This window comes from Otolemur garnettii, unplaced genomic scaffold (genome assembly GCF_000181295.1).
Source record: "Otolemur garnettii isolate 467f Iridium unplaced genomic scaffold, OtoGar3 scaffold00015, whole genome shotgun sequence".
NCBI classification, from domain to species: Eukaryota; Metazoa; Chordata; class Mammalia; order Primates; family Galagidae; genus Otolemur; species Otolemur garnettii.
The window spans coordinates 2,804,627-2,830,517 of record NW_003852410.1 but is presented as its reverse complement, the minus strand read 5'-3'; positions in this window follow the sequence as shown (position 1 = coordinate 2,830,517).

Below are 25,891 nucleotides of genomic sequence, written 5' to 3'. Positions count from 1 at the left end.
AGCCTGAAGTGGGGTGGCAGCCTCCAGTGGAGTGGCAACCTCCAGTGGGGTGGCAGCCTCCAATGGGGTGGCAGCCTCCAATGGGGTGGCGGGCTCTAGTGGGCTGTCAGTCTCCGGTGGGGTATAGTTCTCCACTAGGATGGCAGCATCCAGTGGAGTATCAGTCTCCAGTGGGGTGTAGGTCTCAGGTGGAGTGGCAACCTCCACTGGGATGGCGGCCTCCAGTGGGGTGGCAGCCTCTGGTGGGATGTCTGTCCCTGCCATGCCTGGCCTCATATGTTGCCCAGACTGGATCCAAGGGTCTTCCATCATCTGCCGGAGGGTGGGTCTCTGGCTGGGGTCAAGGGTTAGGATTTTTTGGATCAAAGATTTTAACGCAGGGGTAAGGAAAGTAGGTATTGTATAGGTGCCTCTTAAGATCGATCTTTCCAGTTCATTGAGGTCCTGGCCTATAAATGGGAAGCGCCTGGTTGTCATTGAATAGAGGATGATCCCAAGGCTCCAGATTTCTGCCTCTGGTCCCTTGTAGCTCTGGTCTAGAAAAACTTCAGGGGCCAGATAATAGGGGGTCCCACAAATGTCTGAGAACGTCTCACCTTCTCTGAAGGTTGCAGCACTGCCAAAGTCAGCGAGTTTCACATTGTTGTGTGAATCGAACAAAATGTTGTCAAGCTTCAGGTCCCTGTGCATGATGCCCTTTTGGTGAAGGTACTCCATGGCTTTCAGGAGCTGCAAGAATATGGCTCGGGCCTCCCCCTCCTCCATCTTACCAGATGTCATTATCCTGTCACACAGGTCACCACCACCTGCAAATTCCATTATTAGGTATATATTTTCCTTACCCTCTATGACCTCCAGCAGCTTAATGATGTGGGGATGATCCAGTCTCTTCATGATGTCAGGCTCTGCAGACACAGGCATGAGGCCAGCCATAAAGCATTTGTTGATGATCTTCACTGCCACCTGAGTGCTGGTTCGGCGGTGACGGGCCAGCTTCACCTCAGCGAAGCCGCCCTGGCCAATAGTCTTTAAGAACTCATAGTCCTGGAGGACCTCCTTGTCCAGAGACACGGAGGGCACCCCAGGCTCCATGGGGAGCCTGACTACTCTAGCACTACGCTAGATAAACTACACTAAATAACTAATCAACAACAACAACAACTAACACTCACTATGCTAAAAACACTAACAAACTACAATAACTGGGGCACTAAATAGGCTAATACTATTAATGAAAGCTAACTAGGATAAAAATAATATGTGAACTTATGCTAACAAAACAAATAACACTATGCTAAGAACACTATGTACACTACAATAAACTACTCACTGGGAAAACTGCAAGCACTACGATCAAGGAAACACACTATCTGAGGTCTAGTCCACAGGTCACCGAAAGAAGCTTCCTGGGCTGTAACGACCAAAGACTCAGGCCCAGACAGGGGCTTATATAGGTTTCAGCCTCAATGGCTCTCTATGAGGTCAGAGGCTCAGAGAAATGGACCAATCAGGACTGGGGATAACACAGGGTGGGGTGATAGGTTTTAGCCTCCAATGGCTTTCTATGAGGTCAGAGGCTTAGAGAAATGGACCAATCAGGTCTGGGGATAACACAGGGTGGGTTTTTTTTTTTTCTTTATATGGGGACAAAAACATTTTCCTCTTGAAAGAGACACAAGTGCTTCTTGTTTACATGGGTTATAGAGACTGATATTTGAACTATTAGAAATTAAAACCTGTACAATGTTTCCATGGCCTTTTCACATATACTTTGAAAACCTATAATAACTTTAGGTTTTTAGAAATCTCCTCATGTATCTATGGGAAGTATTCAATTTCTTTTTTTTTTTTTTAATTTGAACTAGTGTTGGAAGGATGCTATAAATAGTTGTCATCATGATACTATACAGAAATATTCTGGGGTGTGTGATACACAATAAGGTCCCTTATTAACATCTAGTGAGCTACTAGGAAGATGGCTCTCATCTTCATTTTCCACATGATTGACATGTATTTCTCATAAAAACCTTGGAGTCCAGATATCAATGGGCTGAAATATTCAAAGTCATGGGGGGAAAAAAAGGTCTGCCTACCAAGAGTTCAATATCCAAGAAATTGTGCTTCAAAAATGAGGAAGAAATTAAGACATTTGTCAGATATCCAAAAGGTGAGCACCAGCTTCCCTGCCCTATAATGGAAGGAGTCCTTCTGGTTGGAAAGAAAGGTCACTGGACAGGAACTGAAATCTTGATGAAGTAACAAAGATGTCCGGTAATGGCAAATACATGGACAGTCATAAAGCCTAGTACTATTTTTAGCTTGTGCTTGATTTAAGAGACTAACATATCAAAAAAGGCTATTATGAGTGGATGTTTTGGACGCATGTGATCTGGAGAAACCAATAACTGAAAGAGCAATTAGGTAAGAGAAAGAAATGAAAGACACTCAAATTGAAAAAGAAGGTATAAAGTGATCAGTTTGCAAATGACATGATCTCATATATAGGAAACACATAAGATTCCATAAAAATACTGTAAAAACCAAAGCAAACTTAGGAAAGGTGCAGGTATATGGAATCTCAAGGGACTCCAAATAAAACAATCTAGAAAAATACAAACTTGGAGGTCTTACACTTCCTGTTTTCAAAACTCATTACAAGCTCCTGAGTTCAAAACAGGGTGGTACTGGCATGGCCAGACTTAGAGAGCAATGGAAGAGAGCACTGATCCCAGAAATAAATCTGATCCTGCATGGTTAAATGATTTTACAAGGGTGCCATGAGTGTCCAGTGGGAAAAGGACAGCCTCTTCCGCAAATGGTACTGGGATGACTGGACATCCACGTATAGGGGAATGAAGATGGACCCTGACATGACACCATACACCAGAATTAAGTCATAGTGAATTGAGGACTGAAATGTTAAGGGCTATAACTATGAAACTCCTAGAAGAAAGCATAGGAGGAAAGCTTGAGGGTAATGCATTTGGCGTTGATTATTTTGCCTATAATACCAAAAGCACAGGTTATATATTTAAATTAGGTAAACAGGACCACATCAAAATCTAAAAGCTGGACTGGATGCAGAGGCTCACCCCTCTAAATCTGGCAATCTGGGAGGCAGAGGTAGGAGGATTGCTTGAGCACAGGAGTTCAAGACCAGCCTAAGTGAGAGCAAGATCCTGTGTCTAAAAGTAGCTGGGCACTGTGGCTGTTGCCGGTAGTCCCAGCTACTTGGGAACTAAGGTAAGAGGATCACTTGAGCCCAGGAGTTAGAGGTTGCTGTGAGCTATGGAGGCCATGGCACTGTACCCAGGGTGACAAAGTGAGACTGTGTCTGAAAATGAAAAAGAACTAAAAAAATCTAAAATTTCTGAGTATCAAAGGGCACAAGAGATCAAAGGGAACCTATGAAATGGGAGAAAATACCTATGCTTCATATACGTGATTAGGGGTTCACGTCTGGAATTTGTAGAGAACTTTTATACATTGACAACAATAAAAAAAAAACCAATTAATCAACAGTCAAAGGCCCTGAAGAGATATCTCTCCAGAGGTGATATGCAAATGCCCAACACGCTCCTGAAAAGATCCTACCCAGCGCTCATCATCAGAGTACCGCCAAGCAAAACCTCCAGGAAAATCATGTTACACTCCTTAGGATGGCACACCCATTTCATTTATTAGCTCAGAAGTCCTTAACCAATAACCACAGCATGGTGGATCCTGAAAAAGTTAAATAGAATTCCATGTGAAAGCACAGTCTCAAAGTGGTATTAGTCCCCCATGTTCATAGCAGCGTTATTCACAATCGCTAAAAGGTGGAAGCAACCCAAGTGTTCATCAATGATGAGCAGATAAACCAAACGTGGTCCATACACACAATGGAATGTTATTCAATGTCACCATGGAGGGAGATTCTGATGCATGATACCTCGTGGATGAACCTCAGGGACACTGCACTAAGCCAGTCTCAAAGGTACAGATTGTGTAATTGCTCTTATATCAGGTGCCCAGAGGAGTCAAATTCATGGACACAGGAAGTAGAAAGGTGGTTGTGAGGGAGGAGGGGTGGGAATTGGGGAGTTGATGTTTATCGAGGACAGTTTCAGTTTTACAAAATGAGTTGTGCGGATAAATGGTGGTGACAGTTGCCCCACAGTGTGAATGTCCGTCACACCACTGAACTGTACACTTAAAAGGTGTATTTTATCAGAATCAAAATGAATGAGGTTTTAAAATGTAATGAAACCACTGATGGATAACAAAGGCAGGGATGTGGGGCGACTGTTAGTGGCAGCTTCCATTGATGGAGCCACTTTGAGAAAGGTGTTTGCAATAACAATGTGTGCCCCACGGCCTAGGAGTCTCACTTTTCAGGATACACCCAACAGAAACTCCTAAGGGTGCCCCCAGAAGGGAAAGTGCCCAGATGTTCTTAGCAGCCCTGAGGATCAGAGCCCCGGACTGGAAGGAACAGAAATGTGCACAGTAGCCTGGGTCAGTGTCCTGCCCTGTGTCCACACAGCAGGGTAATATATGGAAATGTGCCTGGGGACAGCAATGTGTGACAGACAAGGAGCTTAGGAATGATATGGAGCTGGGGAAGCCAGATATGGACGAGTTTAACTACAGCATGAAGCAAAATTAGGCTTGTGCTGGTAGAAGTCAGGGTGGGGGTTCCTTTGGGGGAGAGGCGAGACGTTAGATGTGTCTCCAGGGGACTTTGGGATCCTGATAATCTGTTTCCTGATCTGGGTGCTGAGATACAAGGTGTGTTCAATATGAAGCAAAAGAAAATGTAAGTTGTATAGTCGTGTGAAGTGTACTTACATTAAAAACTTTTAAGTTAAAATCATCAGACTGCCTATCAAGCCTAGGATGAAAGAGCCTCAGCCTTTCATACCTTGTTCACAAAGAACAAGTTTTGGGTGACCCTGTGGTTCTCCCCTTGGTGCAGGGAGGCTGCCACCAAGCTCTAAGCACTGCAGTGGCCTCAGGGTAAGCCGAGGCCCAGGGATCCAACATGTTCCTGGTGAGCTACAACAGGACCATGGCCACTGGAGTGCAGGGATCACCATCGCTGCCTACCTGCCCCCTCCAGGTGAGCCGGGGGTCTGCCCTTCCCCACCCACCCTGCCCACCCCTTCCCTGGTGTGAATTATTCATTTGCTCTGCCATGCCTCCCTCTGCCTGTGACTTTCTGGCAGGAACTGATGTAAAGGAGTAGAGCGCCCCCTCAGGGGATAGTAGGTGCTGACATCCACGTGTTCACATAGGACAGTGCTTGGCAGGGTTGGCAGGGCACTAATCTGCCAGGCTGTCTTGACCAAGGCAGGAGTGTGGGCTTTAAAGTCTTTGAAATGTTCACGACAGGGGTCAGGAGAGAGGGACCCTTCTGGCCCACTCCAATCCCCTTCAGAATCCTCACACAGTTCCAGAATTGGACCCTTCTGAGGCCTCTACAAACCTGGGTCTGGGAGGATTCTGCCCCTTGCCTGATGTCTGTGAATCCCTCTTCCCATGTGAGGCGGGAGGTGGCCCTGGCGTGTGTAGTGTGGAGTACACAGGCTCAGTTCCACACCAGCCCCAAGACTGTGTCTGGGTCTGACACACAGCAGCTCTGTGCTCTGGCTCATTTAATTTCTCTGGGCCTCACGGTCCCCGCCTGTAAAATGGGGCTCAGATGGCAGCTACCTCATAGACTGGTGAGGATTACTGAGCTAATACATGGAGTGGGTGTAGAAAGGAGCCTGGGAGGTAGTGAGTGCTCAGTGAGGCTCAGTCAGTAACACATGAGGACAAAGGCCTGGGCCTCCTCCCAAAGGTGGTTGTGGGGGATTCTCCCAAGGGCTGCCACACAGCAGGCTAGTGAATGGATTTGTTCTTCCTGTGTCTGAACCCTGCCTTGTCCACAAGAGGACAGAGGGGATGAGCTGGTGGGGGTCCTGCTTCTGTGAAAGCCCCCAAACTCCTGGCTGGGCCAGGCAGCCCTCATTTTTCCTGCCAGCCAAAGTTAGGCAGCGCTGGTCCCCACAGTGTGTGATGTTTGTTTCTCCCTCTGTCCCATAGAGGCCAGCTTAGTGACCTTAGGGCCTTTGATCTCTGCCCCTGTATACATGGGCGAAGTGCCTCATACAGACCAGAGATCAACTACGGGTGGTTTTGTTCAGGGTGAATAAGTGAGGAAATGTGCCCAGGGTCACCCAGCAGGGATGAAACCAAGGCCTCCTGACCCCCAGAGCAAACTCAGTAGCCCCTTGCAGGTGTGTGCTGTGAGCAGAGGCCCCTCCCTGCTCCTCCTGCCCAGCCATCCAGTTATGCAGCACGTGTCTGTGAGAACTCCCTGTCTCTGCTCTAGGCCAGGAGATGCCCCAGAGCAGAAAACACAGAAATCTTTGCCCTATGACCTGACACTCAAGCAGAGAGAGAGAGGGAGGCAGACAGGCCACAAACTTTGATAGAAATTTGAGCTAGGACAGTAGGCATTTTTCACAACACCCTGCCACACCTTCAGAGAGGTGGAGCTTTTCAGCAGGACCCTGGGAGGAGGATCTTCAGGGCCTTTCCTGGCTGCTTGGCTGGAGCAGCAGAGGCCAAGCTTGAGCTCACTGTTGCTATCTGGGATGTAAGGGTCTGAAAAAGGGTCCCTTAGCACCATGGCTTCCTCAGTAGACAAATTTACAGGGAACAAACCCCAAATGACTGGGCCTTAACCAATAGAGAAGTTTCTCTGTCCCACGTGACATTTTATATAGGGGTAGTTTGGCTGCTAATTATTCATAAGGGATCCGGACTTCTGTCATTCCATATCATCATGCTATTATGTGGCTTAAGTCCTTTAAGGGGCTTAGTGTCTAAAATGCTTGCTGGAGCTCCAGCTATCATATCTGCATTCCACATAGTCTCAAAGGGAAAGAGCTGACATTTTAGCTGACCTAGGTTTTTGTTATTAGCCTTGCCAGGAGTTTAGAACTATTTTTCTCTACATTCACTCATCAGAAGTTTGCTCATTAGCCACCCCTAGAGGCAAGATCAGCTGGGAAGTGTTTTTCCTGGACAATTTACTACCCTAAGGAAATGCAGATTCCTTCCTTAAGGAAGAGAGGAGTGTGGAAACTTGGAAGGCAGCTAACAGCCATTGCTGCCATCTGTATTTGGTGGTCCCTGTGTCAGTTCACTCTGCAGCCTGTCCTGACCACTGCTCATTGTGAGCTCACTGCTCTCCTTCAAGCCTGCACAGACATTTGTGAGGTCAGAACTAGAGGCTCAGGCAGGAAAGGCTCCAGTGGCAGGGTGTGTAGCAAATCTGTCTGGTTTTGGGACCTGTGCTTCTTTGTTCCAAGACACTTCCATAAACCCCTTACAGGCAAAAGTTGAGTTGGTCCCTCCCTCACTCTTAGCTCCTCATGGACTCTTCCTCAGGGCTTGTTAACTCTGATAATACCCCTCATTTCAGCAGACTCAGTTTTTGGGTTTATTATTTTTTTTATTTGCAACTAATATGAGACTACAATCAATTAGGTTACAGTGTTTTAGTTGTCAAATAAAGTCCCTGTTCTAGTTGTATCCTGCATCCAAGAGATGTGCCATATACTCTTAGTCTGTGCCCATTCACTGGGAAGGCACCAATCTCCCTCCCTCTTTCTCCTTTCTGCTTCTCCCAATTTGAACTGAGTTTTTCTCTTGTGTATTAGAAACAAGACGATCTAATACACAACACTTTCTAGGTGTGTATTAGATCATCTGTGGCTTCATGTTAGTATTGAGTATATTGGATGCTTGCTTTTCTATTCTTGCCATACTCTACTAAGAATGTGTTTCAACTCCATCCAGGTTAATACAAAAGATGTAAAGAGTCTATATCTTCTTTATGGTTGAATAGTATTCCATGGTATACAAACAGCACAGCTTGTTAATCCATTCCTGGGTTGGTGGGCATTTTGGTTGTTTTCACATCTCAGTAATTGTAAGTTGAGGTTTGATAAACCAGCTACTTGAAATATCCTCATGATAAAATGATTTTTTTTTCCTGCTGGGTAGATGCCTAGCAGTGGGATTGTGGAATCAAATGGAAGGTCTATTTTGGGGATTCTCCATACTTCAAAGAGGTTGTATTAGTTTGCAGTCCCACCAACCGTGTAAAAGTGTTTTCTTCTCTCCAGATCTGCACCACTATCTACAGCTCTGGGACTGTTTCTGTTGGATTATGTGATTTCTCAGGGTGGTTTTGATTTACATTCCTCTGTTGATTAGGGACAATGGCATTTTTTTCATTTTTTCAGGACTCACCCTAGAGGAACTCCTAAGGGCGCCCCAGAAGGGAAGGTGCCCAGATGTTCTTAGCAGCCCTGTGGATCAGAGCCCCAGACTGAAAGGAACGGCAATATGCACAGTAGCCTGGGTCAGTCTACTGCCCTGTATCCACACAACTGCATAATGGATGGAAATGCGCCTTGTCCACCAAGGACAAGTTTGCGATGACCGTGTGGTTCTCCCCTTGGTGCAAGGAGGCTGCCACCAGGCTTTAAGCACTGCAGTGGCATCGGGGGAAAGCCGTGGCCCAGGCTTCCAGCACGTGAGTGACAACACAGCCACATCCACCTCAGTGCCAGGATCACCATCGCGGCCTACCTGTCCCTCAAGTTGAGCTGGGGCCCTGCCCCTCCCCCACCTACCCTGCAGACTCCTTCCCTGGTGTGAATTATTCACTTGCTCTGATGAATTCATAAGAAAACCCCAATTGGTCAGACTAGCTTTTGGCAGCCTCCCTCTGCCTGTGACTTTCTGGCTGAAATCAGGAACTGCTATAGAGGAGCTGAGCCTCCCCCACAGGGGACAGTGGGTGCTGACAGGGTACTGACCTGCCTGGCTGTCCTGATCAAGGCATGAATGTGGGCTCCAAAGGCTTTGAAATGTTTCCACAGGGGTCAGGACAGAGGGGCGTGTCTGGTCCACTCCAGTCCCTTCAGAATCCCTACAGAGACAGTAAGTATCTAAGTATCACAGTTTTTCTCAAACTCTTTGAGAGAATTATAAAACCCCTCTCAAAAAGAGGTTAGCTCTTTAGGAAATCTATCGGTATTCCATGTGCCTTTTATTTCATTTTGTTTTTAAATTTTTTCTGCTAAAGCCCTTTCTTCCTATTCACAAGGGCTCCTTGAGTCTTCTGAAGGGTTGCAATCCCAGGAAATCTATTCATCATTATCCTGTGCATTCTTTCATGCTTTCCCAGGGTAGGATCCCTTGTTTCCAGGTCTCCCATTTTCTTTCTTTTTTTTTTTTTTTTTAATTATTGGGGATTCACTGAGGGTACAAGAAACCAAGTTACACTGATAGCATTTGTTAGGTAAAGTCCCTCTTACAATTGTGTCTTACCCCCAAAAGGTGAGTCACACACTAAGACCCCATCCCCCTCCCTCCTTCCCTCTCTCCGCTCTTCCTTCCCCCCCCTTCTTTGTCTCTGTGTTCTCCCCTTCCCCCATCCTCACCATGTCATTAATTGTCCTCATATCAAAATTGAGTATATAGTGTTCATGCTTCTCCCTTCTTGCAATGCTTTACTAAGAATAATGTGTTCAACTTCCATCCACCTTAATACAAAGGCTATAAAGTCTCCATTTTTTTAATGGCTGAATAGTATTCCATGGTGTACATATACCATAGTTTGTTAATCCATTCCTGGATTGGTGGGCATTTAGGTTGTTTCCACATTTTGGCAATTTTAAACTGAGCTGTGATGAATAGTCTAGTGCAAGTGTCCTTATGATAAAAAGATTTTTTCCTTCTGGGTAGATGCCCAGTAATGGATTATAGGATCAAATGGGAGGTCTAATTTGAATTCTTTGAGAAGTCTCCATACTTTCTTCCTAAAAGGTTGTATTAGTTTGCAGTCCCACCAGCAGTGTAAAAGTGTTCCCTTCTCTACACATCCACACCAGCATCTGCAGTTTTGAGAATCTGTGATTTTGTGATGAGATTTTGAGAATGATGTGGCCCTTCTCGCTGGGGTTAGATGATATCTCAGGTTGGTTTTGATTTGCATTTCCTTAATAATTAGGGATGATGAGGATTTTTTCATATGTTTGTTAGCCATTCATCTATCTTCTTTAGAGAAGTTTCTATTCATGTCTCTTGCCCATTGATATATGGGATTGTTGGCTTTTCTCATGTGGATTAATTTGAGTTCTCAATCGATCCTATTTATCAAGCTTTTGTCTGATTCAAAATATGCAAATATCCTTTCCCATTGTGTAGGTTGTCTATTTGCTTTGGTTGTGGTCTCCTTAGCTGTACAGAAGCTTTTCCGTTTAGGTCCCATTTGTTTATTTTTGTTGTTGCAATTACCATGGCAATCTTCTTCATAAAGTCCTTCCCCAGGCCAATATCTTCCAGTGTTTTTCCTATGCTCTTTCTTTGAGGATTTTTATGATTTCATGCCTTAAATTTGGGTCCTTTATCCATGTTGAATCAATTTTTGTGTGTGGAGAAAGGTGTGGGCCCAGTTTCAGTCTTTTACATGTGGATATCCAGTTCTCCCAGCACCATTTATTGAATAGGGAGTCTTTCCCCCAGTGTATGTTCTTGTTTGGTTTATCAAAGATTACATGGTTGCAAGATGTTAGTTTCATTTCCTGGTTTTCTATTCAATTCTAAATGTCTATGTCTCTATTTTTGTGCCAGTACCATGCTGTCTTGACCACTATGGCTTTGTAGCACAGCCTAAAATCTGGCATGCTGATGCCCCTGGCTTTGTTTTTATTACTAAGAACTCCCTTAGCTATCTGGGTTTTTTCTGGTTCCATACAAGACGCAAAATCATTTTTTCCAAGTCTTGAAAATACAATGTTGGTATTTTAATAGGGATGGCATTGAATAGGTAGATTGCTTGGGGAGTATAGACATTTTAACAATGTTGATTCTTCCCAGCCATGAGCATGGTCTGCTCTTCCATTTGTTAATATCCTCTGCTATTTCCTTTCTTAGGGCTCCATAATTTTCTTTGTAGAGGTCCTTCCCCTCTTTTGTTAGGTATATTCCTAGGTAATTCATTTTCTGTAAAGCTATGGTGAATGGAGTGTGTCTTTAGTTAGCGTCTCATTTTGGCAGTTATTGGTGTATACAAAGGCTACTGACTTGTGGATATTTATTTTATATCCTGAGCCATTACTGTATTTTTTGATGACTTCCAGGAGTCTTGTGGTTGAGTCTTTGGGGTTCTCTAAGTATAAAATCATATCATCGGCAAAAAGGGAGAGTTTGAACTCCTCTGCTCCCATTTGGATGCCCTTTATTTCCTTGTCTTGCCTAATTGTATTGGCTAGAGCTTCCCGCACTATGTTGAATAGCAATGGTGACAGGACACTTGGTTCCAGTTCTAAGAGGAAAAGCTTTCCGCTTTACTCCATTCAGTAAAATATTAGCTGCGAGTTTGTCATAGATAGATTGGATCAGTTTAAGAAATGTGCCACCTATGTTTATACTCTTCAGTGTGCTAATTAGAAAAGAATGCTGGATTTTATCAAATGCTTTTTCTGCATTAATTGACAGGATCATATGGTCTTTGGTTTTGCTTCTGTTGATATGGTGAATAACATTTATGGACTTGCATATGTTAAACCAGCCTTGCATCCCTGGGATGAAACCTACTTGATCGCGATGTATGACTTTTTTAATGATAAGCTGTAATCTATGGACTAGGATTTTGTTGAGAATTTTTGCATCTATATTCATTAGTGAAATTGGTCTGAAATTCTTCTTTTTAGTTGGGTCTTTTCCTGGTTTTGGTATCAGGGTGATGTTTGCTTTGTAGAACGTGTTGGAGAAAATTCCTTCCTCCTCAATTTTTTGGAATGATTTCTGCAGTACAGTAATAAGCTCTTCCTTGAAGGTTTGATAGAATTCTGGTGTGAAGCCATTCGGACCAGGGCATTTTTTTATTGGAAGACTTTTTATTGTTTCTTTAATTTCAGTGCTTGAAATTAGTCTGTTCAGGCGCTCTACTTCTTCCTGGCTAAGTCTAGGGAACGGGTATGATTCCAGCTATTGATCCATTTCCTTCATACTGTCAAAGTCTGAGCATAGAGCTTCTGATAGTATTCAGAAATGGTCTCTTGTATCTTGCATCAGTTGTTATTTCCCCCTTATCCTTTCTGATTGAGGTTGCTAGAAATTTTCCTTTTCTATTTCTAGTTAGTCTGGCCAAAGGTTTATCTACTTTATTTTTTCAAAACACCAACTCCTTGTTTCATGAATTTTCTGAATGATTCTTTTGTTTTCAATTTCATTGATCTCTAATTTAATTTTGGATATTTCTTTTCTTCTGCTGGGTTTAGGCTTAGATTGTTCTTTTTCAAATTCCATAAGATGGCTTGTGATTTTGTCGATGAGCTCTCTTTCTGTTTTTCGAATGTAGGCATCTAAAGAGATAAATTTTTCTCTCAGAACTGCTTTTGCAGTATCCCACAGGTTCTGGTAGCCTGTGTCTTCATTGTTGTTATGCTCAAGGAAGTTAATGATTTCCTCTTTAATTTCTTTCTGCACCAAACTATCATTCAACAGAAGTTTGTTTAATTTCCATGCCTTTGTGTGGGGCTGAACATTTTTATTGGAATTGAGTTCTACCCTTAGTGCCTTGTGGTCTGAGAAGATACAAGGTAAAATTTCACTTCTTTTTATTCTGTTGAGTTTTGTTTTGTGTCCTAGGATAGAATCAATTTTGGAGAATGTTCCATGGGGCGATGAGACAAATGTATATTCTTTATCTTTCAGATGGAGTGTTCAATATGCGTCTATCAAGCACAGTTGTTCTAGGGTCTCATTTAAGTCCCTTTTATCTTTGTTTAATTTCTGTTTAGAGGATCTGCCTAGCTCTGTACGAAGAGTGCTAAAGTCCCCTGTTATTATGGTGTTATAGGATATCATATTTCTCAGACTGAGTGAGTAAGGTTTGTTTCAAGAATCTGGGAGAATTTAAGTTCGGCACATAAATATTTAGAATTGAAACATCTTCTTGTTGCATTTTTCCCTTGACCAATGTAAAGTAACCATCTTTGTTTTTTTTGACTTTAGTTGCTTTAAATCCACATGCATCTGAAAATAAGATTGCAACCTCTCTCTTCTTCTGAATTCCGTTTGCCTGAAAAATTATCTTCCAACCCTTAACTCGGAGTTTTAAATTGTCTTTTGAAGTTAGGTGTGTTTCCTGCAGACAGCAAATGAATGGTTTGTGTTTTTAAATCCAGTCAGACAATCTATGCCTCTTCAGTGGGGAATTCAAACCACTAACATTTATTAAGATAATTGATAAGCACTGTAGTGTTCTCTTCATCTTATTTTGTGAGAGTCCATTGCTTAGTTTTATCTTTTGCATCATTGTGGAAGTTAGAGTCTGTCTTTTAATTTCTGAGTTCTTACTTTGCTGTTGATCCATTGTGATTTGATTTCTCTGTCAATTTTAAAGCTTAGCTTAGCAGGATATAGAATTCTGAGCTGGAAAATGTGTCTTGGAGATGCTCCGTTAGAATTGAGGCAACCTGGGATCTGATATCCCTCTGAAAGGAATATGTCAGAATCTTTGGTGATACTTCAGAAATTTTTATTTATAATATTCTCCAGTATGGCTTCCATTCCTCTGGGGCATTCCTCTTCCCCTTCAGGGATATCTATAACTCGTATGTTTGAATGCTTCATAAAGTCTCGTAATTCTGTCAGTGAACGTTCTGCTTTCTCTCTCTTTTTTTCTACCTCTTTAACTATCGAGTTATCTCAAGAGCTTTGTCCCCTTCCTCTGAGAGTCTTTCTTCTGCATGATCTAATCTGTTGTTGATACTTTCGGTTGCATCTTTAAGTTCCCTAATTGACTGCTTCAGTTCCTTCAGCTCTGCTATATCCTTTCTATATTCTTCATATCATTCATCTCTTATTTGATTCTGTTTTTGGATTTCCTTTTGGTGATTTTCCACTTTATCAGCAGTTTCCTTCATTGTCTTCATCATCTGTATTCTAAAGTCCCCTTCTGTCATTTCTAACATTTCTTTATAGATGGAGTCCTCTGCAGTAGCTTCCTCACTGTCCCTTGGGGTGAGGGAGTTGCTCTGGACTGGTTTTTCATGTTGCCAAGATTTTTCTGCTGACTCTTCCTCATGAGTGATTTCTTTTACCTGTTTCCTTGCCCTAATTTTCCTTCTACTTCCTCTTGCTCTTTAAGTTACAGTGCCTCGGGCCTAGGGTTTCATTGAGTTCTTTTGGTACAGGACCAGCCGGATGAGAAGATTGAAGAGCAAGAAGGGGAAAAAAAATTAAGAAAAAAAAAGAAAAGAAAAAAGAGAAAGGAGAAGGGGTGAGTAAAAGGGAATATTGACAAAAAGAAGAGAGGCACAGAAAGAGGGAGACAGGAGCAATACAGCTGTACAGTCGGGTACTTTGACCCAACCTTAAAAACCCCCCACCTCTGGGGGTGCCGGGTTGGGTGGTTCCGTTGAGGTCAGCAGCTCTTTGCCAGCCTGTTCAGACACAGTACTCCACCTCCACCAAGTAGAGAGGAAGGACAAAAATGCTATAAATCGAAGCAAAACAAGCCATCAGAAAACTTTATGGGATAAAATTAGGGGAAAAACCAAACAACAGGGGTAGAAACACCAGCAAAAATGAAGTTCTAATTGTTAAAGAAGACAACAATGGAAAATTATATTTGAACTAGAAAAGAAAGAAAAAATGAAAAAAAAAAGAAAAATCTAGAGGGAAACTGTTCAAATTAAAACAAACAAAGAAAAGAAAAACAAAAACAAAACAAAAACAGTATATATATCTTGCCAAATATTGTCTGGGCAATAGGTGATCTTGTCGGGTATGAGATCTTAATCACAATGCCGATACAGCTATATGAGATGTAGACTGGAGGCCTCTGCTGATTTCTCGAATCCTGCAGGGTGGAGAGCCTAAATCTCTCCTCAGCCCACTTAAAGGCACTTTAAACTGTTAACTTTGGCTAAGCAGAAGCTTTCCTAGGAAAGCACTTGTTGCTGGGATCACTCCTAAAGTGGCTGCCAGCTTACCCAGTGTGCCAAAACCAGGCCAAAGCTCTAGGTGTCTCAGTCCCCACCGTTAAGCTGCTCAGTCACTAGATTACTCACCCAAGGTCTCCTGCCCCATCCTCACTCTGCGACCCTCAGGGCAGAGCTTGTCAGGGCAGTTCTCCCACATTGGTTCTGCACAGCTCACAGCTGAACACTATAGGCTCCCTCCGGCTCAGCCAGATCTCACATTTTCTTTTCTTTTCTTTTTTAATTGAGACAGAGGATCATTCTATAACCTTGAGTAGAGTGGCATGGTATCACATGCCTACAGCAACCCAAATTCTAGGGCTTGAGCCTCAGCCTCTGGAGTAGCTGGGACTAGGGAGTACCCACCACAATGCCCTGCTAATTTTTCTCTTTTGGGTAGAGACAGGGTCTCACTGCTGCTAAGACTGGTCTCAAACTCCTGAGATCAAGCAATCCACCCACCTCGGCCTCCCACAGCACTAGGATTGGAGGTCTGAGCCTCTGTGCTTGGCCAGATCTCATATTTTCTTTCTTTCTTTTTTTTTGTTTTTTGCAGTTTTTTGGCTGGGGCTGAGTTTGAACCCGCCACCTCCGGCATATAGGGCCAGCGCCCTACCCTTTTGAGCCACAGGCACCACCCTCATATTTCCTTTCTTGATGTTTTCCCTTACTTACTGGAACAAATTTTCCAATCTATCCACGGATATAAATATTTTAAAATGTCTACATTCCACATCTGCATCCTACCATCACATTTGATTGACCCTTAGGAGGTATACGGACGTCTAGGTTAGAAACAATTGCCTTGACTTTGAAGACATTGCTCCATTGATTTACTGCTCCTGGAATTTTACTGCTCAGAAGTCAAATTTCACTGTTTCCTAATCCTTTGATAGATGATACCTTTGCTCTTCTCTGGAAACGTCTATCATCTTTTCTTTTTATCCCTGGTACTCTGAAATTCCACAGTGATGTGCCTTTGCTGTGATTCCACATCGTGTGCGGAGCACACAGTGAATCTTCTCAGTCTTAATTCTTTCCTATTTACATCTGTCTCAAATGTAGGACCTACTGGATTGATCCTCTGCTATTCTTATCATTTATCTCCTATTATCTATGCCTTGCTTGTTTCCTCTACTTTCTTGGAAATTCCTTCAGCTTCCAACTTTCTATTTTTTTTAAATTTCTGCCATTATATTTTTAATTTCTAAGAGCTCTTTGTTTCTCTAGTTCTTCTCTAAAATAGAATCTGAGCTTTGTTTCATCAATGAAATCTCTTCTCTCTGAAAATGTTAATTACAGTGTTTTTAATTAAGTTCTTTCTCTTCATTTCACTGCCATTGTATTTATCAAATTCATTTACTTTCCTTTTGGTATTTACTTTGGTCTTTATCAACTGAGAATGGAAGCTTTCCTCAAAAGTCTGGTGATCCCTACACACCCACTGATATTCAAAAGAGAGACAATAAAAATCTGGCTCAAGTGCTGGGTACGTTTACGTGGCTTTACTGGAAGGTGACTGGGTAGAGATGTGGCTAATTCATTGGAGGTATTGACCACCCTTGGAGTGGTCAATTATTCCCAAGAAGAATCTCCCCATCGCAGCCTATACCTGGCTGCCTGTGTTGTAGGAATTGAGTGGGAGAGGGGGATTAAGACATCTCTCCTCTTATTTCGTTTTAATACCTGAAGACTGCTGTCTTCTACTCCTGATGTCCTCAATCTGAGTCCCTTCTGATTGAGTTTCTCCAGAGAAAAATTTCTTTTGTACAGATCCTGGGCAAGAGCCTCCATCATCTGGTTGTATGGGAAAGGACATCTGGGAATAAAACTGCTTATTACACATGCATTATTAATAAGGTTCTTTTAAAGTTGAGGGGATGTTTGTTTTTTGAATTGCAATCAGCAGAAATGAACTCTGGGAAATGAGTTTATTAAATAGTGGATAGTTCACTGAATTGCTGGGAAGACTGAAGAACCAGGATCCAAGCCAAGCTTCTAAAATTATGCCCAAAACTATACCACAAAAATATTCCTGAAGAGGAAAACTTTACAGAGAGACCCTGCTGCCCTACTGAGCACTAGAGTAGATTACATAGAATCATTGATCCCACTGCTGCCACCATCAATGCCAGTTCTGAATAAGAAACTTCACCCTACAGCCACATGCCAAATGCTTCCACTAATATGCTAAGAGACCTCTGCTTCAGAAATAGATGTCCATATAGATCCTCTTTATCTCACTTCTGAGTTAAAATATTACATAGACCTGCCATTTGATCCTATAATTCCTCTACTAGGTATATATCCAGAAGACCAAAAATCACACTACAATAAAGATATTTGTATCTGAATGTTCATTGCAGCCCAATTCATAATTGCTAGGTCATGGAAGAAGCCCAAGTGCTCATCAATCCATGAATGGATCAATAAATTGTGGTATATGTACACCATGGAATACTATGCAGCCATAAAGAAAGATGGAGACTTTACCTCCTTCATGCTTACATGGATGGAGCTGGAAAATATTCTTCTTAGCAAAGTATCTTGAGAATGGAAGAAAAAGTATCCAATGTACTCAGCCCTAGTATGAAACTAATTTATAGCTTTCATAGGAAAACTATAACCCAATTTTAGCCCAGGAATATGGGGGGGGGGGTGGAGGGAGGGTGATTGGCGGGATCACGCCTGTGGTTCATCCTGTAAGGGTACATGTGAATCTCTCTAAATGTAGAATGTAAATGTCTTAACACAATAACTAAGAAAAAGACATGAAGGCTATGTTAACCAGTTGGATGAAAGTATTTCAAATTATATATAGAAACAGTATACTGTACCCCATGATAGTATTAATGTACATAGCCATGATTTAATAAAAAAATAAAAAATAAGATATTACATTGGTCTGATTGGCACAGCCAGCCCACATTACCATAGACTAGTTGTAAGGGAATTAGAGTTTGGATTAAGGAAACAAGAGTCATATTAGCACAGTGGTTATGGTGCCACTTGGTGGGTTCAAATCCTGTCCAGGCCAGCTAATTAACAATGACAACTGCAACAAAAAATATCCAGGCTTTGTAGTGGGCACCTTTAGTCCCAGCTACTTGGGAGGCTGAGGCAAGAGAATCACTTAAGCCCAAGGGTTTGAGGTTGCTGTGAGCTGTGATGCCATGGCACTCTACCGAGGGCAACATAGTAAAACTCTGTCTCAAAAAAGAAAAAATAAAGAAATGTCCTTAAACATAGAAAAGCTACTCAAAAATGGGCAACGATAAATATAAAGCTATGAGGTCTAGCCACTACTGAGCTAATTCTTCATACCTTTCTGTAGAAGTGCTGGTAGGCTACGATTTTCTTTCCTCTCTAGAACTCTGTAGCAAAAGTTGGCTTGTTTCTTTCTTGTTGGAATTTCTCTCCAAGGCACTTAGTTCTGACTTTCTTGCTCTGCCAACCATTTACCCATCTGATTTCCATCTTCTAAACATCGTTGCTATTTTTAATTGGCGATTGTTTCCTCTTCTGTGCTCTTTGTGCAGATTTTATAACACTTTAGTTCCTTTTTCTCCTTGTAGTGGGGTTCAGGAGGAATCAGAAATAAATGTGTGCCATGTCTAACTTGAATAAGAAGAAAAGTATATGTACAAAAGTAATTTGCCGATTACTTTAATGTGCCAGTAGCCTTTTAAAAAATTTAAAATTTCTGCACGGGCTCAGACCCTCACCTCCTGATCATCTTCTACCTAGGCAGGCAGCTAGGTTTGTGCATCTCTGTAGACCAGACTTTCCTCCCTTAGCACTGTGTGTATTTCATGAGAAGGAAGGAAGGAAGGAAGGAAGGAAGGAAGGCAGGCAAAATAAATCCCTCTTTGTTTTAACAATGTGATGGAGAAAGACAGCTCTAGTCTCCTACCCTTACAGAAGATTAAGTAATGACCTTCTTTCCCAAAAAACATCCCTATTCAGTCCATGGAACTTGTGAATGTTTTTCTCACAGGGAAATTAAAAGAAAAGGGACTTTGTAGAGGTGATAAATTAAGGACCTTGCAGCAGAGAGATCATCCTGGATTATCCTGGTGGGCTCTAACTGCGATCACGTGTGTCATTTTTAAAGGGGGCCAATGAGACATTTAACCACTGAGAAGAAGAAATATGAAGATCAAACAGAGAAAGAAAGATTTCTAAGATGGGGGAAAGGGTCATGATGCAAGGAACCAGATAAATACATCTCCAGAAACCGGAAGGGGGCAAGGAAATGAATTCTTCTCCAGAGCCTTCAGAGGAAGTACCCCCTGATGGCACCTTGGTTTAACTCCATAACAGTAGCTTTGATTTATGGCCTCCATAAAAGAGGAGACCATAAATTATTACATGTAAGAAAATCAATTTCTGCTGTTTTAACTCACCAAATTTGTTTGCAACTTCTTGGGGTAGCCATCAAAAGCCAATAAAGAACTAAAAGGGTCAGTAATCTCTGAGAACAAAGGCTGGGTGCTATGGCTCACACCTATTATCCTAGCACTCTGGGAGGCTGAAAAAGGTGGATTGCCTGAGCTCAGGAGTTCAAGACCAGTCTGAGCAAGAGTGAGACCCTGTCTCTAAAAAATAGCCAGGCATTGTGGAGGATTTAATATAGTCTTCCTTTCTGAAGCAAAATGTTACCATCTTATTCACTAGATTTGGCTGACACAGTGCTTGGAGTATTTCCAAAGCACAGAGGCTGAGGCAAGAGAATCACTTTGAGCCCAAGAGTTTGAGGTTGCAGTGAGCTGTGATGCCATAGCACTCTGCCAAGGGCAACAAAGTAAAACTCTTGTCTTAAAAAAAAAAAAAAGAAGAAGAAGGACATAAACTCAAGTGGAAAAGAAACTAAAACAGGAATTAAGGGTCTTGGATGTCCTCAAGTCCAGACACTGACACTTACAATTATGTGATCTTGAGCAAGATACACTCTCAGAGACTCCTTTCCTTACCTGTAAAGTGTGATAATACCCAACTTTAAGGAAAAAAAAAAAAAGTAGAATTGGTATTGCTTTGTAAATTTAAAAGTACTAAAAATGTATAATGATTACTTTTAAGTGATATTATATTATCATGAGTTCAAACCCAAATATTAAGTACTACACATATAGGCTACCTTGACATTTGATTTTGAACAACAGAGCCAACAGAATTCATTTGGTAGAACATGGAGCTTGACAATTTAGTTAATAGAAACCTGAGTTCTATGGAGAAGCTTGATTGATTTTCTTCATTAAAAGCCAAGAATTCCAACCACCTAGGTAACTCATCTGCTCATTCAGAGCTAAATGTTCTTAGCTTCAAAAGACTAGACACAGTATATCACAGTACCAGCATGGAAAAAAAATGAGACTTAACAAAAAATGATTTACTTTAAGAAATTAAATCCATTTGAATGACACTTTCCCTGTTCAAAACGTTTGCAAAATGGCTCTTTCAGAATTTTTTTCAAAGCCAATTTCATCAGGGAAACATGCAAACAAATAAACAATTTACTAACAATTCAGACTCAGCCCTTGATTTGGCTCCAAAGTGGTGCTCCCTAGTGAAATTTCACCACCTTCTTCACAAGACTTGGCTGTCAAAGTGTTTAGTGTGTTTCCAAAAGTAAAATCTATTCTCAAAGGACCAAGATTTGCTAATCAAAATTCTTCTTTAAAAAAACATTTACCCTGAAAGCCATTCCAAAAGTGGAGTTCTAAGAGTGTTCCAAATAATGAAAAATCACTCCAATGAGTTTATAGTTCCCCTGGGGACTAGTTATCAAGGAGATGTGCTCAGTTCCCCGCACAGAGAAGCAGAAAGACTCCAGCAGAAAGGACTTGGGCATCATCAGAGATAGATCAGCCTAGGTTAGAATCCAGCTCTGTCACTCACCTGCTAGGTTATCTTGGGAGAATCATGTGCTATATTTTGTTGTGTATGATGTGCTCCCTTGTATAATGTGCACCCATGTTCTGGGCTACACTTTTAGGAAAATGCCCCTCAAACAAGTGGCCAGCTTTTAGCCAAGAGGGACACATCTTGGGAGGGCTAATGCTCCCCTTGTAAACATGCAGATTGATCACAGCCCTCCTGAAGGCTGCCCCTTCCCTGCCTCCAGGAAGCCCTTTCCTCCCCACCACATCTGAGGGCCACAGCTAAGATGGCCATATGTGTGGCCGGTGGGGCAGAAGCTTCTGAGGCCACTCGGCCCACAAGCAGCCAGGCAGGTCCTTTGGGCCCCTGGTCTCCTCCATCACACGGCCGGACCTCGGTCCTCGGCTCCGTCCCTGTGTGGCCGCGGCCTGCCTTGCCAGCCTCACCACCTTCCCCTCTCCTGATGACAGCTTTTGGCAGAGACTGCCCCAACCTGCTCCCTGCAGATCCCAGAGCCTCCTAGACTGGAACCTTGTGAGCCAAAGTGGCCCAGGCAGGAAGGTCTGGTGGCCTCCGAGGCCCTGGGCTCTCCCTGCCCCCGAGCCATACTACTTATCTATATTGCTCATCTATATTTTTCCCTCAAAAATTTGGGCAAAAAGTGCACATCATACATGGCAAATTACAGTACCCTCTCTATACCTATGTTGTTTCCTTTTCCACAAAATAAAAATAGTATCTAGGTGAACATATTACTTATAGCCCAGCCCAGGGCCCTTTGGAAAGTGAAAAGGGCCTATTGTTCTGATACAGTCACTCATCACATAATCACAATGACCCCAGCCAATGACAGGCTACATGTACATTGGTGGCCTCGTAAGACTGTAGTGAATCCAAAAGATTCCTATTGTCCAGTGGTGTCATCGCCATCACGAGGTTGCAGAGTAGGGTATTACTGACATGTTTGGGGTGACACGGCCATAAACAAACCAATTGCACTTTGTATCATTATTTTAGAGTGAATCCTTCTACTGACTGAAAAAAAGTCAATTGTAAAACATCCCGAGGCAGGTCCTTCAGGAAGTATTCCAGAACAAGGCACTGTTACCATTGGAAATGACAGCTGCGCGAGTGTTCTCGTCCCCGTACGCCTTAGAGCAGGAAAGATGTAGAGGAAGAAGACATTGACATTGACAATCCTAACCCCTCGTAGGCCTCACTAGTGACTGTGTTGGTTTTACACACACAGTCTTTCTTTTCAATATTTTTTTTGAATAGAAAGAAGCTTATAGAATAAAGTTATAAAGAAAATACTTCGGGGCTAAACGTTACTAAGAAACAGTCAAAAGTTTTTAAACAATTAAAAAGCTTGTAAAAAGTTAGCAAAAGCTAATTTACTATGGAGGAAAGAAAATATTATTTTGTAAATGTAGTGGAGCCTACACAGCGTTGGTGAAGTCGACAGGAGTGCACAGTGAAGTCCTCGGCCTCCACATTCCCTCCCCGCCTACACAGAGCAATTCACAGTCCTGCAAGCTCCGTGCCCGATCCAACTGCACCCTAGTCTATCTCTTACACCATATTTCTCACCGTGCTTTTCTATACTTACTTGTGTTTAGATACATAAATGCTTACTGTTGTGTTGCCTCAGTGTTCAGCACTGTAACGTGCTGTACAGATTTGTAGCCTAAGAGCAGTAAGCGATGCCATCCACCTTAGGTGTGTGGCAGATGACACCATCTGGGCTTGGGTAAGTTCTCTGTGACGATCTCCCAATGATGAAATGAAATCACGGGAGGGTGCTTTTCTCAGAAGCTGTCTGAGATGCATGGCTGTGCTCACATCCAGACAAGCATAGATGAAGGAATTGTCACGGGCAAGCCAGGATACCTGGTCATCCTAACACCTCACTCCCTATAGGTGTGTGTGAGAATTAAATAATATAATGGCTTCATGGCATGTGATTATTAATAGCTCTATATAATGCATACCAGGTTAAAAAAATGGTATCACCTGTTGATGTTACCTGTTTGTTCCATTGGTCTTGTTTTCATAGCCTTTATTTATTAAATACAAATCTGTGCAGGTCTGGTGACTTTCCGGGTCTGGTATAAGAAAGGGGTGTACATTTACACTGAGATGCCACCACAGAGTAGCCGGTTTCCCTTGGAGCCAGGACAGCAAGGGGACAGCACAGGACTTGCTTATCTTTTACTCTACATCCATGCAACTGGCCACAGTGGACCTTCCAGACATGTGATAGGCTTGACAGGGACATCAGACTCCCAAGCAGTTGAACTTTCTCAAAAGAACTCAACCCCAAGTACATCCGTACCTCCAACAGTGTACAGGCACCCCAATTTCTACATTTCACCCTGCCAGAATAAAAATTTCTTTAGAGAAAAAGTTAAGCGCAATCCAAATCCTTAGAGGCTCTTACACCTTTTAAGGCTAGTACATGGTAAATGAGCTCTGTGCTGTCTGCTCTCTGTCCTGTCTGCTTCAGGAACAAATATATCCAGCTACCTTAACAGAAGATCCGTCTTCTCTGACAAGCTTCCACCCCTGATTAATCCTCTTTTGGATACTTGGGCCTCCCTGAGCAAGTTCCAGTAATTACATCAACAAAATAAAGGTAAGGAGTACAACCTCCGAGTTCAGTCTGCCTGGGTTTGAATCCTGCCACTTATTAGCTATGTGAACTTGGACAAGAACCTGCACATCTCTGTGCCTCAGTTCCCTTATCTGTTAGATGGAAATAATAGTATCTAACTTAGGGAGCTATGATGAAGATCAAAGGAGCTAAATGAGCCAGTTTTTGTAAGTGCTTTCACATATGTCTATGTGTTTTGTTAAATTTGGTGTTTGTTTTACAATAAAACAGAAACAGCCGTGCCATCATAGGAGCTCATATTTACATCACGGTGAGCTACGTACTGGAGTTGCCTCTGCTTTTTTGTGACATCAAATTCCAACACCAATTCTCGAATTCTCTGACACCAGCCAGGCGTCCAACAAATCAGTTCGATTCTAACATTACCCTAAGTTATCACAGACCCCGCAGGTTGAGAACTCATGCCTACAAAACTGCTCCCACAGTGGATGCAGGCTGAGAATAAGGTCCCTAGACTACTCTCGCCTGGCTTGGCAGACTCCAAAGTATCATTCCTCAGGTTCAATCATGTAAAAATAAAATCAGCATCTCAGGGTCACTCCCCCCACCAACTCCTTATGCAAAAGAGAAGATGAAATCCTTAGGCACCAGTGAAGAGCTTAATTTTCATTAAGAAAATTCCCTGCTAACCTAAGGACATGCAAATTGTACCTATGTCCAGCTCTTACAACTAAAGCTTACCCAATTCCACACTAAGAATGAATTACAGATTTGTCTTAGAGGTAACAGAACCAGAGGGGAGACAGAATCAGACACTCCCTACCTACTCAGCAACTTCCACACAACTGATGCTTCCTTGGCTGCCTTGTTTGGTGTAAAATATAGCTTTCTTGGGACTCATGGGAATGTAACACTTTGCCTCCTGGAGCCCCTTCCCTCCTCTACATTTTTCTTCCCCTCTGGGCACCTTTAAGACATTGAAGGCACCAACTTCTCCTTTGGAAAAACAGCCACAGGTTGTCTGTAGTTCATGTTTTTCCTAGGTGCATCCTGCAAAATCCTGGCTTAAAACACCTCCATTAATTGAGACTTTGGTTTGGACAAGTGGTGACCACAAAGGGACCTCTGAGAAGAGTCTGGCTTTCTGAAGCTGTGGTGACTTTCCAATCAGTGCTTTGGGGGCCAAGCAAGAGCTCCTTACTGCTCTCACCAATTGGGCAACTTGCTGAAGTTCAAGTCACTCTCTCCGGAGATCTCAGTCTCCCAACATTTGGGTTGAGATCCAAGGTTCATTCTTCCTTGGAACTCCCATAGGGGAGTTTTGCTCACTTCTCATAAGGGATGCAAGTTACTCGCCTCCATGATAACAGAGAACAGGCTCAGCTTGGGGCCTATCTCCAGGTAAGGAGCTAGTCTGGGGTTTCATATTAGAATTTGATGGTAAGGGTTAAGATTTACCATCATCTGGCTATAACTTCTCTCTGTGCTTAGAAATCTCCACAATATAATAATTATGCCATTGTTCTTTTTTTCTTTTCTTTTTTTTTTTTTTTTGACCAGGGCTGGGTTTGAACCCTCCACCTTCAGCATATGGGGCTGGCACCCTACCCTTTTGAGCCACAGGTGCCACCTCTTTTTTTATTTTCTTTCCTGCTTTTGGTTTTACTCTTCTCTTACATGAGATTTGACGGACTAACTTATGGAAAACAAGATCTCTAAAATTGATTAAAACTCTCATAGCTGCAATACACCAGCCAGTCAAAAAAAAAAAAAAATCAAAATCGTGTACCAAAGAAAAAATTTTTTGAAATATTTTGAGATAGATGCTACAAGATGTCTTTGTAGTTTCTCCACAGAAGTCTTTTTACTCTATACAAAATCTCCACTAATATAGCCAAGATTTTCTTTTACCCAAACTAGAAAAGACTGAGCATCCTGTACCTTTAAAAGTTGTAGAAGGACATTTACTCTCCCCGTAGACTATTAACTATGAGACTTTATCTGCATACCATGACCCCCTTTCTGATTACTTTCTCCCTCACAAACCTGTTTTGCTAGGTTTCTAAAAAATTCTTGTACGTATGTTAAAATTTGATTGAAATGCCTTTTTCTCTAATTAATTAATCCGACCCATATCAGTGATTTTTTTTCTCTTTTGACCAAACCTTTATGGGAAAAGAGCTTTGTCCCCTACAGTGTAAAGCCACTCTGTTCTTCTGCAAAACTTCAGTAGAGAAAAAAACCAAGAATCTGCTCAGTGGGCAAAAAGGGTTTAAAAACCATATATATATATAATTTTATTTTTCAGCCGGGGATCCTGAACTCTCTATCTGTTGATCAGATGATACAAATCACT